The 7,220-nt window shown below is 43.6% G+C and overlaps 1 protein-coding gene across 5 annotated transcripts in view; it reads right to left on the bottom strand.

The window, feature by feature from the left end:
• ASTN2 (astrotactin 2) overlaps positions 1–7,220 on the bottom strand; it is a 664,383-nt gene that overhangs the window by 167,731 nt on the left and 489,432 nt on the right. The window lies entirely within an intron of this gene.

The raw sequence follows: 7,220 nt of genomic DNA, 5'->3' as shown, positions 1-7,220 counted from the left end.
CAGGGGATCTCCCCCCGCACGCCATGTCTTCACGTCTCAATTCCTTTCACAGCAAAATGCTATGTTGCCAGCGATGCCGCTAGGCCTTATTTAAGGTAACAGACGGGTTTGCGCATCAGCCAATGGGCATATGGCTTGGGTCAGATGAAGCGTGAAACCACAGCTGGGTGAATTAGCACACCCTAGGCATGCCCAAAAAAGGACAAGAAACACACCCTCTGATGTAACCGAAATATATTAGAGAGAAAGGAAACCAGCTTGTTAAGCATAAATAGGACACATTCGCCCAGCGTTAATCTGCCAGAATTAACGGTGTTAACTTCCAGCGGTGCCCTTGCAAAAATTCTGGGGCAGGGGAAATGATTTCAAGCTGGTTCTGTAGTGGCTTGGTTTGCTGGAGGGAGGAAAAAAGTCACAGCTCGCCAAAGCTCCAGTTATCATGGCCCTTGCATTCTCAGTGTGGGCTGGGGAAGGCCAAGGTACTGCATATGTGTTTGTGCTCTGGCTCTGCTAAGCAAGAGTGGAGCATTAATTGGTCTGAAATGCTTTGGATGTGACAGGTATTATGTAGAACAGTGAGGATCACTACGCTCCCACTGTAGTTGCAAAAGCTGGATATATAGATACCTTTCCTACTAATTTACTCTTGTTAAAAGGGGCGGGGTGGCAGGCTGCTCTCTCTTCAAGCTTCCTTCTAGTTTTTCCCAAAGACAGTTCAGGAAAGGCAGGGTTACAGTTAAGGTGATGGATACCCAAAAAAGTGCAGGAGTGTGAATAATTAGGGGGCTCAACCCAGACACACACCTGCCTGACTGTAGCACCTAAAAACACCACAGATCTTATTCTGTGCTAGTGTGGCTCTGTAACTGTCCTAAAGATCCCAGACTCTGCACTTGGAATGAATTTTGCAGACTGTGTTCGTTTGTGTTCATTCTCTTAATGACATGCAGAGTTGTGTGATTTTTGTTAAGTATGTGATGTGAAGAATGTAGAGGGGAATAATATTCTCATAATAATGATTATGATTATTTATTAAATTTATATACCACCCCATACCTGCAGGTCTCAGGGTGGCTCACAGGATAAAATCAGAATATAAAACCACAAAATACATAATCAAAATAAAAACAAAAACAATAAAACACACACACATTTTAAAAGGGCATAGTTAGGGAGAAAGAAGACCTAAATGATAGTATTGGTGAGTTGAGAACTTGTCCCTCTGCTATTGGGACCCTTGCCCAAACCTTATCTTTTTTTTAAAAGCTGCTTTATTTCCAAGTTTCATCATCATGAGAAACAGAACCTTGTTTTAGCTCCAACATAAGCAGACCTTTTCATGCTGGATTGCACATGAGATACTACATAATGATCTACAGCACAGTGAAAGGGTACTGTTTTTATTTTTAAGATAGATTTGATTGCAGCCAACTATTGCTTCTAAATTAGGTGGATTACATTTATGGTAATATCCCAAATACAGCAATAGTGACCCACAATCCTAGTTGTGTGAATGGAAAGCTGTTGGTGTGGTCTGCCCCTTCCTGTGTGGGTTTTCGCTTTAATGGCTGGGCCCTGCCAGTGAGCTTTTATACCAAACAAAGAATGGCTTCAGTATGTAGAAACAACTGAGATTGCAAATAATCACCTGGATTGGGGTATGTGTGTGTCTCTTCTGTCTAATTGCTGTGCTGCCTTCACCCACGGCCCTTCGATAAACATTACATTTATAGCTGCTGCCTATCAATATTTTTTTATTATTATTTTTTGCCATTTTGAAATGTTTGCTTTTATGAGCTGGCTGCTGCACACAGCCTGTACCAGACTGATTCGCAGAAGCAATATTGTGTTTTATAAATAAGCACTTGCCGCATACGCTGTTCCAGGGAGCATCTTTTGTAGTCAATATCCCACTACAGAGAGCATTTGGGAAAGCCATAGGTTCATTTAAGTGGACTTAAAGCCCACTCTGTTCTGCTGACAGAGCACTTGACTGCCTTGGCTTTAGCCAAATAGCCACATTGCAGTTTAAGCGAAGCCCACCATCTGTTCCACTCTCCCGACAGCAAATGGGCAGAGGGAAGAGGAACAGCACATTTTAGTTTATGGTGCATTTGTGATTCACAGAGGTCCACCCCACATGCTTGCTGTATGGTGTGTTGGGGGGTGGGCTCTTTGCATCTGCTCTGCTGTCCTGTTTTCAGCACAGATGGAGGAAGACACAGGACGTTTCTACCCCAGCTGCAGTCCACGTGCCTCTCTTGGCAAAGCAGAACTCTCTGAATTGGCCTTTCCTGCTTTGGTGAGGAGAGAATCACTTTTGCAAGCAGCTGCTAAGCCAGAGTTCTTACTGAGTGATGATTCACATGGGCTACATGTTTAAAACAGGATCATACAACTTGAAACAGTCTTGGCTTCCCCCAAAAGAATCCTGGGAAATGTAGTAAGCTAAGGGTGTTGAGCGGGGAAGGCACTGGCAAACTACTCCAGTATTTTGCCAAGAAAACTCCATGGACATAAAAAAGGAGAAGCTTTGAGAAGAAAGTGAGAGTTTCCAAGGCATGCTCTGGTTCATGGGGTCACCAAGAGTCAAACACGACTAAGACGACTAAACAACAAGAAGAAGGGTGGTGAGAGTTGTTACGAGACCCCGGTTCCCCTCACAGAACCACAGTTCCCAGGGAAAAGGGAAATATTACTATTATTTTCATAAAATGTATATACACTCAAACCTCGGAACTCGAACGGCTCTGCTGCCGAACGTCTCAGTTCCTGAACACCAAAAACCCGGAAGTGTTCCGGTTCTCAAACGTTCCTCGGAACTCGGACGTCTGACGCAACTTCCTCTTGAGTGCAAGAAGCTCTTGCAACCAATCAGAAACCGCGACTCTGAACTCAAACGTTTCGGAAGTCAGGTGGTCTTTCGGAATGGATTATGTTTGAGTTCTGAGGTTTGACAGTACTGCTCAATTGCAATAAATCCTCAAAGCAGTTTACAAAAATATTGTTAAACCACTCTGAGAATTGTTAGCTCTGTGAGGGGAATAGCGAACTGCAGTTTAACAAGCTTCCGATTCCTTGGGGGAAGTGATGAGCACTTAAAGTAGTATGATAATGATCTGAATGTATAATACAAACAGGGCCTACCACAGATCCATTAATTTCAAACAAATGTTGAATCATATCCTCAGCCCCTAACAGAAATGCCTCTGCTCCTTGGGTCCATTTTCCTCTTTCAACTGACATGAAGTGTTGTCTCCCTTCTGGACAGCTGAGCACGGTCAGCTCCCTTGGGGCTACATTTGGTTCCACACACCTCATCCCATTACCTTTCTCTTAACTTAAAAATGTCTACACGTCTGTGTATGCAGGGAGGCACACCTCAGTGTTGTAGAAACAATTTTGAGTTTGGTGTAGGGTTGGCCCCTGTTTCGCTTCCAACACTGATAGGCACTCATTCACCCACATTCGCTATTGGTAATGTGGATTAATAAACAGCTGGGTAACTGTTTTGTCACTTGCACAAATGTGTTTTGCTGTGCCTTTTGTTTCTGGCTGTGTGCTTGAGAGTGCATTGTGTTTTTAGAAGGCTGAGTAATAGAGAGGAAATTGAATTAAATGTTCACTGCAAAAATAATAAGAAGAGAAAAAGCTGGTGTTATTAAAAACACTTCATCTCCTCTCTCGCCTCCTCCCTCCCCCTTAATGGCAGGTCTGTTTCACAAGGTCTTAAAAACAAATTATGCTTGGTAGGTAGGGAAGAAACAGAAGCATTCTCTCTTGTGCTATTAGGAGATGCAGTAATTGCAACAGCAGCAAACAGAAATTCCTGTGGGCGTACACAGGGTAACTTCATCAAGTTTGACTCCCTGCTACTAAGATATTAGGGGTTTCTTTTCCTTTATTGTATTGGCTCCTATTATTTCTTAAACACAAAGAGAAGCAGCCTGAACACAATCTCTCTCTCTTTTTTGCAGCAGCTGCAGCAGAAATCTTAGGTAAAGGTAGGGCTATTTAAGAAGACCCCCCCACCATCTCCTCTAAAGCATTAAGAAGCAAAGAATTCATATTTTCTCTACGTGTTTTGGGTGTAGAGGAATCTATCTTATACTGACTCAGACCACTGGTCCATCAAGCTCAGTACCTGTGTACAATGACAAAGCAGACGCTCAACCATTGAGTTATAGCTCTTCTCTGAATCTTCCAATTAAGGTGTATCTTCACCTAGATCAGGGACACACACCTTTAGTGGTAGCTCTCAAGCTTGGGCATTGAATCTCAGGGAAATTAATCCTGTAGTCAAGGCTGTAGTCAAGGGTCAATTTCTGAGGATATACTCAGCACACCTATATAAACATGATTTTGTGCTTAAATGGTGAACTAATGGGGTGTCCCACGGCTCAGCTGTGACATCTTTGTCGCCAAGTGTTGTTTTACAGCATTTTACAATATTGGTAGATCTTGTGTGATGAATTTAAAACAGTGTTGGAGAACCTGTAACCCAGGCTTCCTCAACCTCAGCCCTTCAGATGTTTTGAGACTACAGTTCCCATCATCCCTGACCACTGGTCCTGCTAGCTAGGGATCATGGGAGTTGTAGGCCAAAAATGTCTGGAGGGCCGAGGTTAAGGAAGCCTGCTGTAACCCTTCAGGTGCTGGACTCTTTAACTCCCTGCCACCCCCCTCACCCCTCTGTCCATGGCTAGTGGTCAAGGATGATAGTAACTGGAGGACTTCTTGAAGGCTAAATGTTCCCCATCCCTGTTTTAGAGTGGTGGAGATGTGTCTCTGTGATGACAACAGCCATTCCACTAATCTTCCATCTTGAAACTCTTTGTCCTTTTCTTTTGGTGTGTTGCTTAAGGTATATAGGCTCAGCAACAGGTTCAATCCCCAGTATCTCCAAACATGGGAAGAACATGGAGAGAGCTACTCAGAGTAGGCAATATGAATCCGTCCAGGACAGCTGCTTATGTTTAGGATGGTATGGTTGAGGCAGATGGTAGCTAGTGTAATGGCTGTCCCCAGTGAAATGTTGCAATTTCCCCAAACAAATTCTTTCTCCTTAAAAAAAGGTCAAGGCAGTTTCTCTCCTTCTGCCCTCACACTGGTGTAGCAATGCAAGCGGAATTAGATGACAGAACGGCAGATACCAGAAACATGACCACTCATTGGTGTTTTGTTGTCTTGGTCTTATGGTTTCAATCAACTAGTATGTAACTGAGGACCAGTGTGGTATAGGAGATAGAACAGTGACTCCTGTGTTAAAATCCTCACTCGGCCATGGAGCTTTGCTAGGTGACACTCAGCCTTACAGGATTGTTATGAGGTTGGGGGTGAGGTGGGTGGAGAGAAGATAACAATGGCTGGCCCTTTTGTGGAAGAATAAGGCATTAAAAAATGATAAGCAAAGAAACAATAACCTGGTTTCAACCCTCACAAACCCTCTCAGCTACAGTTGTTGTGCTACTTCCCAAGAAGGAACTCTACATTATTTGAAAGCCAGGTTATTGAAAGCAAAAGTGCCACAACAACCTGCCCTGACGCAAAATGCAAAGTTGCTTATTTGTATACTTTACAATAAATCTTTCTGTTGATCAGGGGGTGACAACCTTTTTTTGCACATTGGCAAACTGGAGAACTGACTGTGGGCACCACACACAAATACTATCCTATTGGATTCTTCTTCCAAACTTAAGGTCACTGGGAATGGAGAGCCCTGTGGGCACCAAGGAACACCTCTGTGGGCACAGAAGTGCCCATGGGCGCCACACTGGCAACCGCTGCTGTATTGTCATCAGTAAAGAAGCAAGATGCAGAAAAGTAAAGGTTTCTCTTTGTGGGAAAGGACATTACATATTTTTTTAAAGAAAGTTGCTGAGTGGGATTCACTGAAGAGCAAATCCCTCAACCAAGTTGAACTTTACACCGGATTTACTACACAAACCTGCACTGCTAACCTACAGGATTCAGTCTAGTTTACTCATTCATACCATCATTATAATCAACAATTTTTAAGTCTCCCCAGAAATCACACAGTGGGTGAGATCAATGACATGGAAGAGGAGCACACACTCACTTTTTCCCACTCTCTAGTCAGGCAGCACCAGCAAGTTGTCATTTATCATTGTTTAAGACTGAAGCAAATGGGTTAGATGAATTCTGAATGGATTTTATACAAAACACAACACATAGGGAAACACGGGAGGGGAAAAGACTGTCCAGGAAATGGTTGGGAGGGTCACACTGTTTGGCATCCAACTTCACCTGCACTGCCTTGCATCAGGTTGCCTATGCACAGTAACTTGCCTATGCACAATAACTTTAAAGCACATTTGAAACACTCCCCACCCACCCACCCACCCACCCACCCACCCAAGAACTATGTGCACTGCTGTTTATCACCGACAGAGTTGCATTTCCCATCAATCTGTAACAAACTACAGTGCCCGGAATTCTTGGGAGTGGGGGACGATATGCTTCAAATGTACTTTAAAAGTATATTATGCTCGCAGTGTTCCATTTCTTCTCCTGAATGCAATGCACAGCCCAATCCCAGACTGCAGACAGTAGATAGCTATCATAGCTAATAGCCTTATAAACCAGCAGATAAGGAGTGAGGTAAATGTCCCTAGGGAGCAAACCCCCCCCCCCATTCCAGCGCACTGCAGTTCCATCCTGTGTCACCAACAAACAAGAGTGTTGAGAAAGATCTTTATCTCATGTACAATGGGGTTTTATGCTGATGGACCCTGATCAATTATTTCTGGAGATTTGTTTTCACAACAAGCTATACAATTTAACCAGCAGGGGACTGGGATTAGCAGTGTGGCTCAACTTTCTGAAAATGGTAAGTGGCAGGCAAGCTGCAAAAACCAGGTGGCCATGTAGTTTTCTGGAGGCGGCAAACAAGCCGGCTATTGCAAATCGCTGAACTTTTAGAAATATAACCTAATTGTATCACTTCAAAGTCCCAAAGTTTATTGCCCTGTTTAATGATGTGTCTGGTTATTTATGGCACTGCACAATGAGTCTGCTGCTGAATTAATATACTTCCTTAAAGACCGTCATTGTCGCAAGCGATAAAACGGAACCATTCCCAGACAGCTCAATTATGTCACATTTATAGAAACCTACTCAAATCACCCTCAGCAATTTTCAGAGGGCTGGCAAGCAGATGACAAGGATCGCAGCGCGTTGGGCTCAGAAACAGGACAGCA

Source organism: Podarcis melisellensis, assembly GCF_964234715.1.
Source record: "Podarcis melisellensis genome assembly, chromosome: Z".
NCBI classification, from domain to species: domain Eukaryota; kingdom Metazoa; phylum Chordata; class Lepidosauria; order Squamata; family Lacertidae; genus Podarcis; species Podarcis melisellensis.
The sequence above is the reverse complement of the archived record's forward strand: the minus strand, read 5'-3'. Positions and strand labels throughout refer to the sequence as shown.